At 41.4% G+C, this 15730-nt stretch overlaps 1 protein-coding gene across 10 annotated transcripts in view; it reads left to right on the forward strand.

Moving 5' to 3' along the window:
- Nucleotides 1-15730, forward strand: part of LOC6033422 (cell wall protein RBR3) — a 623466-nt gene that overhangs the window by 177777 nt on the left and 429959 nt on the right. The window lies entirely within an intron of this gene.

Below are 15730 nucleotides of genomic sequence, written 5' to 3' on the forward strand. Positions count from 1 at the left end.
TTTTCAATTTCCAGTTTCTAACATTTCCTTCAATCCTTCCTCTTTAAAACTGCACTCCCAATGAACCTCCCGCAATTTTCGCCCAACTTTTCCCGGGCAAGCCCCCCCCCCCCCACCCCCCTGGCCGGAAGCAATCGAGCGATCGTCGACCCCCTTCGCAATCCTGCTACTAACTAAAACAAAAGTCTGGGCGACGAGCTCGTGCGGCAGCACTATTGATTGGTTTTTCTCAAATTTCCACCACAGAGCTGCTGCCGGTTTTCCTTCCGGAGAAAATCCCGAACCTCGGTTCACACCCCGGCGCCGGCTCAGACACAGAACGACGGATTCAAGTTCAAATACCCTCAGCTTTCGGAGGATATTTGTTTTGCTGGGTAGAAATGTGACTGTGGGGAATCCCACCGGCTTGGATTGGGTTCAATTGAATGAAGAAAATTCAAGTGCATTCCCAGCCGAGCTCGGTTCGAAAGAGTTTTTTTTCCGGAATCATCTGATTGGCTGGCAGCCTGCCCGTCTGCTCCAGGGGGGACTCTTCCATCCGATTTGGGTTCCCCCTTTGGGGTAGAAGAGTGTTGCATCCGGACGGTGGAGGTGCTACCCCCTCTCGAAAGGCGATATAGACTCCAGGATTTATGTCTTTGAAGTGTGAATCGTTCGATTTTAGAATCGTAAATGGAGACTATTTCCTGTTTCGTTTTTTTTGTTGTGGAAAAGAATTGAAGGTGGACATTGTGAAAATGGATTTCTTTTTTTCAACCTAATTCAACCTTGCCAAAATTCTAATAAATTCCTCACAGACGGATCTAACGCCCTGAAGCTGACCTCATCTTCATGACCGTCTTCGACGGCCGCAACCTACGCATGAACATCCAGAACTTCAACGCCAACACCAAGTGACAAAATCATCTCACATGGCCTGTGGAAGCTTCTAACAACAATAAACCACATTTGTTTAGATTCCGTCTCAAGATCAACCATTTCCTCCCTCTCTCTCTCTCGCTACTACAGGCAGGTCGTCAAATGTCAGATGAATCTAGGCGTTTTGTAGACTTTGTAGTGATGGGGTAGTTTGTGAGTTGCGGTACGACACTCTCAGTTACGAAACAGTTTTAACTCCGTTTTTGTTGCGTTTTATGAATGAGATAATATTTACATTTTATTACGAGATCCCCCCCTCCATCGTTGGTCTACAAAGTAAATAATACAAACTTTAGCATGAGGTTGAAAAGAGAGAGGTTATGTTTGCTGCGTTCGTCCAGGTGAATCGATCACGCACGTGGGGTGACATTCACAGAGTGGTAAATCTGTACGCCGCGCATATTCATTAACTCGTCTAACAATGGGCAGGTCTGTGTTTTAGCTACCAAGTCGCCACCCTCCTGTCGGATTTTGCAGAGCTATTCACAGTCATCAGCATCGAAGGGGAATTGTTTTTCGAAACGAATTATGGCTTCCCGATTATGCACGACAGAATGCGTGCGATGTAGTTGACGAAATTTGCATTTCGGTTGATTGTTTGAGTTTAAATGTTGGTTTGAAAAGGTCAATTCTAGTTGCTTTCTTTCCATTTATGGGTTTTCAGTAATTTCAAGACTATTTCAAATTTCTTTAGTACTTTGATTAGGCATTCATAACCTTTTCCACTTTTAACCTTTAATACTCAGGTGAAAATTGTGTAAATATGGTTAATTAATTTCGGAAGGTTGAATTTTACCATTTATATTATATAATTTACCTCTATTAGACTGAAAAAGTGTACCGTCCATAAAAGTTGTAAAAATTCACATTTTCAGCGGTAAAATTACACATTTTTCTGACATAAAAGATGTACCCCTTCCAAGATGTAATATTACCATGATTTTTTTTACTGTGTACTTTCGATGAATTCTAGCAAATTTTCAGTGAACATAACTTAAAGGAACAGCATGCAATACCATTAATGCTTACACAGTAAAAATCCGATGGTAAAATCGCATGCAAAAGCATGCACATCACCTTGGTTAAAAAATACATTTAATATTATACACGGCATGTACCATTTTTGTAAACACAAAAAAAAAGTTGCAACCAACGGGATTCAAACCTAGCACTAACAGTAAGGACTGGCGCCTTAGCCCGCTCGGCCATCAGACCGACGAAGAATGGAATGAATAAACGCATATATCAGCTTGACATTCCGGTCAAGTAGGTTTCCCATACCGATGGGCTACATGTTTCAGGGTGTTATATTACATAAAATTTCATAAAATAATGCAAAATTTATTTTACACCAAGGCCTTTTACACGCAGCTGGATTACTACATTTTTTGCTGTGTATATCAACACTTTGACGCAGCTTTTTACACTTCCAAAGGGCATTTTCAACTGTAATTGAGTATTAAATACACAGGAAAATAAAGTTGAATTTCGGAATGTTGAAAATTTGGTAGGTTTTAAATTACCTCTTTTTTCAGTATTATTACATAAAAAATGTGTAAAAATATGAACCTGATAATATTCATTAAAAACTGATGAAAATTCACAAAATCTGTCACCATTTACTGATGAATATTACCATTTTTTCCTGTGCTTAGTAAGAACTACACAGAGGTGTAATATAACTTCATTTATGATGTAATATTATCTCAGTAAAGGAGGAAAGTGGCGTCACACCAGAAAAGTTGTAAATTTACAGATTTTTAGAAATAAAATCGAACATTTTTTTGTTTCATAGGTGATTTTTTCCAAATTAAATATTACCATGGTTTATTTTTAACTGTTTATGCAAGCAAATTTCTTTCAACAGTTTTGCTAAAAAAATATCTTTAATAGCGATAAACACCAATTTTATGAAACAAAGAATCCTTAATTTCCCAATTACAAGTTTCCTATTTTAGAACTCTTTAGTAAAATCTATCATTTTTTAGTCAAATCAGTGCATCCAATGATGATTATTAAGAGCGAGTCCACGAGCAAAGCATACCCATCTCGCATCGACCTCACCAATCTGCCTGAAATTTTCAGGGGTTGTTTGTACATATAAAACTATCATCTGGCCAAAATATGAGCACCCTAGGTCAACGGGAAGTGGGGCAAATCGGGACACAAAGTTTGAAGGTTCAAAAACGTAAAAAATCTTAAAAAGGCTATAACTTGGGCTAAATTCAATTTAATTTCAAAATTCAAAATGCATCTTAAAGGGCTTCAAAAATGCAACAAAATGCAGGGTAGAGCATCCAAATTGGTTAATTCTAAAGGGAGTTATTGGCATTTTAGTGAAAAAATAGCATAATTTTCAAACTGAAATAAAAAAGTGTTCCATCCAGATATCAACTCGGTTCGACCTGCAGCTTGTAGGGGACATCTGGAACTAACATCTGAGACTGAGACCGCTTTGGGTAAGGCAGTTTAACATATCAAATAGACACTTTTACTTTTAGTAAATTTTTTGATAGTTAATTTTTGCTCGGAGGACCCCTTAGATCCCATTTTATGGTGATAATTTTATCATAATCGTGTTTCTGAGACAATTTCACATTTGAAACATGCATAAAAATGTTTGTTTTCATCCATTTTAACCCTTAAAAAAATGAAAGTAAAAAAAAAAACGTTACTTAATCCACCTTTAGGTGGTTGGTGCCTTCCTCATATTCATAAAGTCAATACATTCAGTAAAAATAGCAACATTCCCCCTTAACATGTTTAACAAATCAACTTTATTACTCATTTCTTTTGATATGGTTCGCAGACCATCAATATTTCTGGCTCATCGGCAAGGTCTGATAAAAAATACCTATCCAACGATAGATCGCATGGAAGATTCAGACAATATTTTTATCACAATCAAACCTCTAAAAAGTATATAAATAACACTTAAGTGCCAATAACTTTTAATAGGGTTGTCAGATCCTTGATGTTTTAGGCTCATTTGAAAGGTATTTCGATTATCTAACTAACGATGGGTCGCATGATGGACCCGGACATCATTTTTACTGAAATATCTGAGATCCGGCCTCCAAAAAGTGTATAAATAACACTTAAGTGTCAATAACTTTTGATAGGATTGTCAGATCCTTGATGTTTTAGGCTCATTTGAAAGGTCTTTCGATTATCTAACTAACGATGGGTCGCATGATGGACCCGGACATCATTTTCATTGAAATATCTGAGATCCGGCCTCCAAAAATGTATAAATAACACTTAAGTGCTAATAACTTTTGATAGGATTGTCAGATCCTTGATGTTTTAGGCTCATTTGAAAGGTCTTTCGATTATCTAACTAACGATGGGTCGCATGATAGACCCGGACATCATTTTTACTGAAATATCTGAGATCCGGCCTCCAAAAAGTGTATAAATAACACTTAAGTGCCAATAACTTTTGATAGGATTGTCAGATCCTTGATGTTTTAGGCTCATTTGAAAGGTCTTTCGATTATCTAACTAACGATGGGTCGCATGACATCATCGGGCCCGGACATCATTTTTACTGAAATATCTGAGATCCGGCCTCCAAAAAGTGTATAAATAACACTTAAGTGTCAATAACTTTTGATAGGTTTGTCAGATCCTTTATGTTTTAGGCTCATTTGAAAGGTCTTTCGATTATCTAACTAACGATGGGTCGCATGATGGACCCGGACATCATTTTCATTGAAATATCTGAGATCCGGCCTCCAAAAAGTGTATAAATAACACTTAAGTGTCAATAACTTTTGATAGGTTTGTCAGATCCTTTATGTTTTAGGCTCATTTGAAAGGTCTTTCGATTATCTAACTAACGATGGGTCGCATGATAGACCCGGACATCATTTTTACTGAAATATCTGAGATCCGGCTTCCAAAAAGTGTATAAATAACACTTAAGTGTCAATAACTTTTGATAGGATTGTCAGATCCTTGATGTTTTATGCTCATTTGAAAGGTCTTTCGATTATCTAACTAACGATGGGTCGCATGATGGACCCGGACATCATTGTCATTGAAATATCTGAGATCCGGCCTCCAAAAAGTGTATAAATAACACTTAAGTGCTAATAACTTTTGATAGGATTGTCAGATCCTTGATGTTTTAGGCTCATTGGAAAGGTTTTTAATACCTTTCTGAAAATGTATAACATGACAGGGTTTCTTACAAAAACCACCCTTTTACAATCTTCCGGACATACGCCAAAATCGTTTTTAGCATAACTTTTGAAGTACTTTACTAAACTTCATAATTTTCAATAGGGACTTATGGGACCCCAAGACGAATCGAATGAGACCAAAACGGTCCAAATCGGTTAAGCCAGTGCTGAGATAATCGAGTGCATATTTTTGGTGCACAGACCCACATCCCTACACACACACACACACACACAGACATTTGCTCAGAATTTGATTCTGAGTCGATAGGTATACGTGAAGGTGGGTCTACGAGGTCAAATTAAGAAGTTCATTTTTCGAGTGATTTTATAGCCTTTCCTCAGTAAGGTGAGGAAGGCAAAAACTTTGATTCACATTTATTGAAAATCAAGTTCGTTTCCAAGGATACTAGATGACACCAGAAAAAAGCAGCTTCTTAATTTTTTTTATCTTTCATTTTTTAAAGGGGTAAAATGGATGATAATATACATTTTTATGTATGTTTCTATTGTGAAATTGTCTCAGGAACACGAATATGATAAAATTATCACCATAAAATGGAATCTAAGGCGTCCCCCGAGCAAAAATTTACAACCAAAAAATTCACTAAAAGTAAAAGTGTCTATTCAATATGTTAAACTGTCTTACCCAAAGCGGTCTCCGTCTCAGATGTTAGTTCCAGATGTCCCCTACAAGCTGCAGGTCGATCCGAGTTGATATCTGGATGGAACACTTTTTTATTTCAGTTTGAAAATTATGCTATTTTTTCACTAAAATGCCAATAACTCCCTTTAGAATTAACCAATTTGGATGCTCTACCCTGCATTTTGTTGCATTTTTGAAACCCTTTAAGATGCATTTTGAATTTTGAAATTAAATTGAATTTTGCCCAAGTTATAGCCTTTTTAAGATTTTTTACGTTTTTGAACCTTCAAACTTTGTGTCCCGATTTGCCCCACTTCCCGTTGACCTAGAATGCTCATATTATGACCAGATGCTAGTTTTATATGTACAAACAACTCCTGAAAATGTCAGGCAGATTGGTGAGGTCCAAACGACGTCCTATACAAAGGGGTATGCCCTGTTCGTGGACTCGCTCTTAAAAAAAATCTCAAAGATGGCTACAAGTGAACTTACAATACCTTTGGACATATTTTGCCAAATTCATTTCAGTCAATCTTAATCATTGAATAGAATTTATTAATGGAAAATTCATATCTCTAGTTTGTTTGTTTGTTGAACTTTTGATAATTTTGGTTAACTAATGTCATTAAAATTTTCTAGACAAATTGGTAGATTTTGTGAGAAAATAAGTCTTTAGTATAATTAACTTTTTATACATTATTTTAGGTAAAATAACTCAAAAACCGTGCTTAATCCACCTTAAGGTGGTTGGTGCCTTCCTCACATTAATATACTCTTGATAGGGTTGTTAGATTTTCATCCTATTGTACTCATTGGAATGGTCTTTTGATTTCATCTAACGATGGGTGGCATGATTGATAAGGACACCATTTTCTTCAATATTACAGAGATTTGGCTTCTAAAAAGTGCATAATGAACACTTAAGTGCTCAAAACTTTTGATAGGGTTGTCAGATCTTCAATCTATTGGGCGCGTTGGAAATGTGTTCCAAATACCTTTCTGAAAGTGTATAACATTATAAAAATGGTTATAATAAATAGGTACACAGAATTTAACTTTTTTTTTAAGTTTTTAATTGTAACGTCAGCTAGAGTTGAGGAATAGCAAATTTGAAAAATATTTGCATCTGTCAACTATCTTCAAACTTCAGTTATTTTCTTGTCATATTGAATCAATTTAAATAAAATTTAACTTGATTCAGTCGTTTTGAACCATCCTATCTCATCTTCAGTTATTATTTCAGAGATCATCAGTCAACTTACGTAACCAGTAGTAAACTTTGGTCAGCTTCGATCGCATGTATCAAGCTTAGTAAAATTTATCCAAATTATATAACAAATCTAAATTTTCTTCAGTAGCATTAAGTAATGAAACGGAACATTTTGTTTTCTGAATATTATTTTTTATACTTTTAATCATTAAAAAAAAATCATTGTTGTATCCACCTATTGCCGCATATAGGGGAAATATACCCTTTCTAATCAAACACCTATCTTCGTCATATGGAGAGTTTGATGCTAGATTAAAGCTCCAAAAATACTATTTATGCTATAAACTTACCAGCAACGGCACCGCCTCGAGTAAGCACGCAAATTTATGCCATTTACTGGCCAAAAAGATCAAATTTAATGCACTTTTGACCATAATTTCTATTTTTCGAGACCATTTCTCATTATTTTGGTGGCACACACATTCACACGCAAGATCAGAGGTTAACTGCCTTACGAAAGTCGCCATCAATATCTTTTTACTTGCGCTAACGATTTCAAAGCGCTTTAGATATAAAATTGCTTCCAACTACCGGCAACATGTTCTTTTGATCATTACTTAGTCATTCACTTGAAAAATAATCCCGAAAAATGTAAATAATTAGCAAGCACCATAAAAACAAACGCGCTAAGTCTTTTGAAGTTTCAGTTTGACTACGCATTCCAATCGAAGGCTGAAGAAAACCGAGCGAGGAGCGAAGGCAAATAGAGAACTAAGGGTGGCCACCAACACCACCAACATGCTGGAGCAGTGCCTGTTGGAGTGAGCCAGTAGGGTGTAATATGGTTGTATGGAAAAAAAGAAAGTTCTCCAAATTTAGCGAGCACAGCCACTTTTTAGTTCTTTTTGGGGTCATAAACAATTCCCCAAAGTTTGGGAACGATTGGTTTAGTCCTCACTTTGCGCAAAGCGATTCAATTTTCCATATAAATTTGTATGAGAAAAACTATTTTTTTGGATTTTGATATTTATAAAAGGTGCAGTGGTAATGCTACAGGCATAACCATCATGACGAAGAACTTCGGACACAAAAGTTAATGATTTTTTTTTATAGTTTTATTATTTGCGTTTCTTGGCCACAAAATCAATCATGAAACGGTTATTTCTTAAGATCTATTTATTTCTGCTCTAAGATCTTATGGTATTTCTGCTCTAAGATCTTATGGTATTTTGACGTTGGATAACGTCTAAAGTTTTGAAACGCTTCACAGCTAATCGTAATGTCAAGATTTTCGTGCCAGTTGATTTGAAATCATTTCATCAATTAAACTTTTGGCATTGAACAATTTTTGACAAAGAACTTTGTCCTAAGGTTTCTATACGTGGTGTCAATCCAAAATTTTCGCGAAGCGAAAACGTTACGTGACGAATTCCCCTCTCGGCAAATTTCCCCTCTTTTTGGTGCACGCTGGTTGGATGAACGAACGTTTCCCAATCAGTCGACCGAGAGACGTGAGATTGATGTATCTAAAATCTCCCCCACTCCACCTCATAATTTTCGGATCGTCGACGAGCCAACAAAACTCGGCTCGGTCGGTCCCGAAAATTCATTCTATTGCTGGACGACGACGAGGACACATCAGAAGCAGATGGCCTGGTGGCCCGGTAGCAGACGGCCTGGAGGTCCGGGAGCAGATGGCTTGGAGGCAAGGACCAGCTAAGACATGCCGGTCGCGTGAGTCGATCATTGGAACTGGCCACCACCTGGAGTGGCCGGAGGCCGCGGATGTTCCGATGGGGGACATTTTCCGGACCGTAAGAGTTGTGGCAATATGGGTATCAAACTTTATGGTTTTGATACCGGACATGAAATTTGACATTTTGGCAGTAGTGGCCACAATCCGGAGTGGCCGGAGGCCGCGGATGTTCCGATGGGGGGACATTTGCCGGACCGTAAGAGTTGGGGCAATATGGGTATCAAACTTTATGGTTTTTGATACTGGACATGAAATTTGACATTTTGGCAGTAGTGGCCACCACCTGGAGTGGCCGGAGGCCCCGGAGATGTTCCGATAAGGGGACATTTGCGGAACCATAAGAGTTGGGGCAATATGGGTATCAAACTTTAGGGATTTTGATACTGGACATGAAATTTGATGTTTCGGCAGTAATGACCACAATCCGGAGTGGCCGGAGGCCCTGGGGATGTTCCGATGGGGAGACATTTGCCGAACCGTAAGAGTTGGGGCAATATGGGTATCAAACTTTAGGGATTTTGATACTGGACATGAAATTTGACATTTTGGCAGTAGTGGCCACCACCTGGAGTGTCCGGAGGCCCCGGGGATGTTCCGATGGGGGGACATTTGCCGGACCGTAAGAGTTGGGGCAATATGGGTATCAAACTTTATGGTTTTTGATACCAGACATGAAATTTGACATTTCGGCAGTAGTGGCCACAATCCGGAGTGGCCGGAGGCCCCGCGGATGTTCCGATGGGGGGACATTTGCCGGACCGTAAGAGTTGGGGCAATATGGGTATCAAACTTTATGGTTTTTGATACCAGACATGAAATTTGACATTTCGGCAATAGTGGCCACAATCCGGAGTGGCCGGAGGCCCCGCAGATGTTCCGATGGGGGGACATTTGCCGGACCGTAAGAGTTGGGGCAATATGGGTATCAAACTTAATGGTTTTTGATACCGGACATGAAATTTGACATTTCGGCAGTAGTGACCACAATCCGGAGTGGCCGGAGGCCCCGGGGATGTTCCGATGGGGGGACATTTGCGGAACCATAAGAGTTGGGGCAATATGGGTATCAAACTTTAGGGATTTTGATACTGGATATGAAACATTTTGGCAGTAGTGGCCAGCACCTGGAGTGTCCGGAGGCCCCGGGGATGGGGGGACATTTGCCGGACCGTAAGAGTTGGGGCAATATGGGTATCAAACTTTATGGTTTTTGATACCAGACATTAAATTTGACATTTTGGCAGTAGTGGCCACAATCCGGAGTGGCCGGAGGCCCCGCGGATGTTCCGATGGGGGGACATTTGCCGGACCGTAAGAGTTGGGGCAATATGGGTATCAAACTTTATGGTTTTTGATACTGGGCATGAAATTTTACATTTCGGTAGTAGTGGCCACAATCCGGAGTGGCCGGAGGCCCCGCGGATGTTCCGATGAGGGGACATTTGCCGAACCGTAAGAGTTGGGGGAATATGGGTATCAAACTTTAAGGATTTTGATACTGGACATGAAATTTGACATTTCGGCAGTAGTGGCCACAATCCGGAGTGGCCGGAGGCTCCGCGGATGTTCCGATGGGGGGACATTTGCTGGACCGTAAGAGTTGGGGCAATATGGGTATCAAACCTAATGGTTTTTGATACCGGACATGAAATTTGACATTTTGGCAGTAGTGGCCACAATCCGAAGTGGCCGGAGGCCCCGCGGATGTTCCGATGAGGGGACATTTGCCGAACCGTAAGAGTTGGGGGAATATGGGTATCAAACTTTAAGGATTTTGATACTGGACATGAAATTTGACATTTCGGCAGTAGTGGCCACAATCCGGAGTGGCCGGAGGCTCCGCGGATGTTCCGATGGGGGGACATTTGCTGGACCGTAAGAGTTGGGGCAATATGGGTATCAAACCTAATGGTTTTTGATACCGGACATGAAATTTGACATTTTGGCAGTAGTGGCCACAATCCGAAGTGGCCGGAGGCCCCGGGGATGTTCCGATGAGGGGACATTTGCCGGACCGTAAGAGTTGGGGCAATATGGGTATCAAACTTAATGATTTTTGATACTGGACATAAAAAGTTGCATTTGGCCATTATCTGAAATTAAGCAGTTAAAATATATTGCTTATTAGGCATGAAGTAATAAATAGACTAGTGCAATGCACATTCTTTTGTGCCACTGTGAAAATCTGTTTCTGGAAATTTAGAATAACTATCTCGAATCATTAAGAGCCCTGTAAAGGGTAGTTTTTAATGTCTGCTGTTCAAATTTCCTTTACTGCCGCCGATTGCTTGCAACAGCCTTGCAAAAACATTCCCGCATCTTGGTAACTTTCGAGTGGTGAAGGAAAGTAAATTGATTTCACTTCGATTTCTATTTCAGCTCCACTTGCAATTTCCGTCCCCTTAGTTCGATAGGACGGTTATTATAAGGGGGGAATTTGGACCGGACATTCTAATCGAAAATTTCAACTATCATCTTGCAAAGTTCTTTGTCATACTGATCATGTGTAACATAACCACCTGCACCTTTTTAGAAATATTTTGAAATAATAAAAAGCCATTATCAGGACTCCAATTCATTACAGAGAGCCAGTCTGAACCATGTGTTAAAGATTCAACAAATTTGAATCACATTAAACGATTTATTCCCACACATTACAAGACTTTTTTCTCGTTTTGACGTTTCTACGGCGTTCTCTCTGCCTTCTTACGGCATTCGCCACCTAGATTTCTTCGTTCCACGAAATCCCAAAACGAAAATCTATTTCATTTGCGTACTCAAATCACAGGGACGACACAGCGGCAACAAAGATAGCTGAAGGCGGAGAAGCATCGCGGCGAAGGGGCAGACCGAACCTGGAAGGGTTCAATGTTGTTCGCGATGGGGAAATGTTTTGGCAAGGCTCTTGCCAGCCATCGGCGACAGCCAAGTAAATTTCAACAGCAAGCATTAAAAAGCCCTTTTAGGGCTCAAATTGATTACGAAAGAGTTATTCTCAATTTCAATAATTTCGCAATTATCGATTTATTACCCCCAGCGATTTATTACTCATATTACCAAAAGTTCAAGATGGTATGTCAGAGACATAACCGAAAGACATAGGACCAAACATTTTGAATGAGTTTTGGATTGCTAGTGAAATCTGGGATAAGATTATTGTATTTTGTTTCATAGATTTGTCGGCAAAATTGTCCTAAATGTTCCCCCAAGGTGAACTTTCCATGAGGGCACCGGCAACTCCAGGTTGTGGCCACTACTGTCAAAATGGCCATTTGCAGGTTCAATATCAAAACAATGAATTTTGATACCCATATTGCAACAACCCGTATGTTTCGGTTAATGTTACCCTGGGCCCAAGAGGAACCTGCTTTGAGGGCACCGGCCACTCCAGGTTGTGGCCACTACTGTCGAAATGTCAATTTTAGTTCAGTATCAAAAACCATGAATTTTAATACCCATATTGCCACAACTCGTATGGTTCTGTAAATGTCCCCCGGGCCCCGGGAGAACCTGCTTCGAGGGCACCAGCCAGTACAGGTTGTGGCCACTACTGCCGAAATGGCCATTTTCATGTTCAGTATCAAAAACCATGAATTTTGATACCCATATTGCCAAAACTCGTATGGATCTGTAAAAGGCCCTCCGGGCCCCGGGGGAACCTTCTTTGAGGGCACCGGCCACTCCAGGTTTTAGCCACCACTGCCGAAATGGCCATTATCATGTTCAGTATCAAAAACCATGAATTTTGATACCCATATTGCCAAAAATCATATGGTTCTGTAAAAGGCCCTCCGGGCCCCGGGGGAACCTTCTTTGAGAGCACCGGCCACTCCAGGTTTTAGCCACCACTGCCGAAATGGCCATTTTCATGTTCAGTATCAAAAACCATAAATTTTGATACCCATATTGCCAAAACTCGTATGGTTCTGTAAAAGGCCCTCCGGGCCCCGGGGGAACCTTCTTTGAGGGCACCGGCCACTCCAGGTTTTGGCCACCACTGTCGAAATGGCCATTTTCATGTTCAGTATCAAAAACCATAAATTTTGATACCCATATTGCCAAAACTCGTATGGTTCTGTAAAAGGCCCTCCGGGCCCCGGGGGAACCTTCTTTGAGGGCACCGGCCACTCCAGGTTTTGGCCACCACTGGCGTAAACAAAATCTTTGAACGAATTGGGGGAAGCTTCCTGACTGACCCGGCTGTGCATCCCGGGGCCGTGACCAATTACACGAGCTCGTAGTAGATTCGTTGTACTAACCCATACAACAGGGCTACAACAATTTTCACACAGTCTACTAGGTTAAACGATTTTACTCCACTGCCTAAAAGTTGCCTCCGCTGGCGGTTTTGCTCGTCCCCGGGTGTATCTGTAGTTGGTCGCAGTCTTTGATGGCCTTTTCAGGTGACGAATTTAGATACATCAATCGAACATCCGTGGAAGGAAACTCGACTCATCGAACCCAATCAGCGTGTACCATGAAACGGGAGTGTGTATGTATGGTGTGTCATTCTACGGCATTCGCACACAATTTGCCCTCTTCGGTGCTGCTCTCCGATTCTCTCTCTCTCTCTAGAAAATAAAGGTAATTTTTCAGAAGAAATCCTTCTCCGGAAGAGAGAATTTGGGGCTCTCTCTCTCCCTGCTGCTGCTGCTTCACCCGTCTGCGGCTCAGATATTATGAGCCGACCCGACTTGTTCAGCATCTCGGCGGCAACTAAGTGGAGTGGAAAGGGTAGAACGCATTTTTATACTTCTACTTCGCTATTACTTCCCCTCTTTTCACAAGCACGCAAATTTTTTTCCTCATTTTGCCGTTCCTACTGCATTCTCTCTGCCTTCCTACTGCATTCGCCACCAAGATTTGATCGTTCCGCGATATGCCAAAACAAAAATCTATAAATATAGGTCGATTTGTCATTTTCGCAATCATTTCACTCTCGACTTTCAACGAGGAAGGGACGACGCGTCAGCAAATGAGGAAAGGTGAAGGCGAGAAACAGACACGGTAGTCTCGAGCTGGGCCGCAGTTCCCGGTCGGACGAGTCAACCAAACCGGGAATACCTGACGGCGGAGATGCTTGAGCTGAGGATAAAGTTGAAGCGTTCAACGTCGTTTCGATGGGGCTTTTTCTGAGCCAGTGTTTTTTGAAGGCTAATGCCAGCAATCGGCGACGGCTCCAAATTTTCGAAAAAAGTTATTCTGACTTGTGCATTTTTGCAGCAGGCGATTTTTCCCTCTCCGTGCTCACACACACACACACACACACACACACACACACACACACACACACACACAGCGCGTATGACATTCTACCACACAGAAACAGTGGTTTCATGCTAACTCTGTGGTGAAATGATTTTTATTCGATCTTTTTTTAAATTTTTAGGGAACATTCTTAGAGGGAAATTTTGAAGGAACAACGTGAGATATTTGGTGGCCCTGAAAAGGGCCGTTTGTTTATCAAATCTTCCGCGAGGTGTAGTGCTTCATTCGGGCCGCTTCTCCGGTCAACGTTGAGGAAGATGTCCATGGCTTTGGTCTGGGTCAACCTGCATCAGCACCACGTTCCTAAGTGCTACTTGCGGCGGGGCTTTTGCTTCTTGTCCGTTACACTTGCGATGGTGGAGGAGCTGCTCTTCTTCTTTCCCGATGGTCTGCAGTGGCGATTCGTTCCGAAGTTCCGATCCTTCGGGGTGATGGCGGCCAGATTCGTTTCGTCAACCAGCGGACGGACCGCGGGCTTGGCCGGTTTCCTCTCTCCTTCGGAACCTTGGCCTGTGGTTTGCTTCTCCTGCGGTGCAGCGGTTGTTCTTCGTTGTTTGTCCGTTGGGCTGCCTAGGGAAATTTTCGCCTTCTGCGCCCTCTTCTGCTGCAGCTGATGTGGCCTCGACGACGATCCAAAAATTATGAGCTGAAGTGGGGCGCAGCAGGCGCTTACACTCACACACACACATATGTAATAGAGTTATCTAAGCCCGCTCTCACGCACACTAGCACACCATTTGATTTGCTGGTCGGTACAAAATTTAACCTCACTTTTTTTCGTGTACGTACACGCAATACATGCGCACGTAGATAACTCTATTGCTCGTAAATTTCGAGGTGATTCTGATAGAGTTATCTAAGCCCGCTCTCACGCACACTAGCACGCCATTTGTTTTGCTGGACTGTACAAAATTTAACCACAATCTTTTTCGTGTACGTACACGCAATACATACGCACGTAGATAACTCTATTCCGAGGCTGGATTTAATTTCATCTCCGTTTTGCGTAACCGTGCAGCAACATCACAGAGGAGCAGCTACATTTTGATACCTTTAGTGCCCCAACTCTTATGGTTCCGCCAATTTCAAATTTCATGTCCAGTATCAAAAACCCTGAAGTTTGATACTTATATTGCCGCAACTCGTATGGTTCCACAAATGTCCCCTTATCGGAACATCCCCGGGGCCTACGGCCACTCCAGGTGGTGGCCACTACTGCCAAAATGTCAAATTTCATGTCCAGTATCAAAATCCCTAAAGTTTGATACCCATATTCCCCCAACTTTTATGGTTCTGCAAATTTCCCCCTATCGGAGCATTCCCGGGGCCTCCGGCCACTCCAGGTGGTGGCCACTATTGCCAAAATGTCATATTTCATGTCCAGTATCAAAATCCCTTATGTTTGATACCCATATTGCCCCAACTCTTATGGTTCGGCAAATGTCCCCTTATCGGAACATCCCCGGGGCCTCCGGCCACTCTAGGTTCCGGCCATTACTGCCAAAATGTCAAATTTCATGTCCAGTATCAAAAACCCTGAAGCTTGATACTTATATTGCCCCAACTTTTATGGTTCCGCAAATGTCCCCTTATCGGAACATCCCCGGGGCCTACGGCCACTCCAGGTGGTGGCCACTACTGCCAAAATGTCAAATTTCATGTCCAGTATCAAAATCCCTAAAGTTTGATACCCATATTGCCCCCACTCTTATGGTTCCGCAAATGTCCCCTTATCGGAACATCCCCGG

The sequence above is a fragment of the Culex quinquefasciatus genome, chromosome 2 (genome assembly GCF_015732765.1).
Source record: "Culex quinquefasciatus strain JHB chromosome 2, VPISU_Cqui_1.0_pri_paternal, whole genome shotgun sequence".
Taxonomy (NCBI): domain Eukaryota; kingdom Metazoa; phylum Arthropoda; class Insecta; order Diptera; family Culicidae; genus Culex; species Culex quinquefasciatus.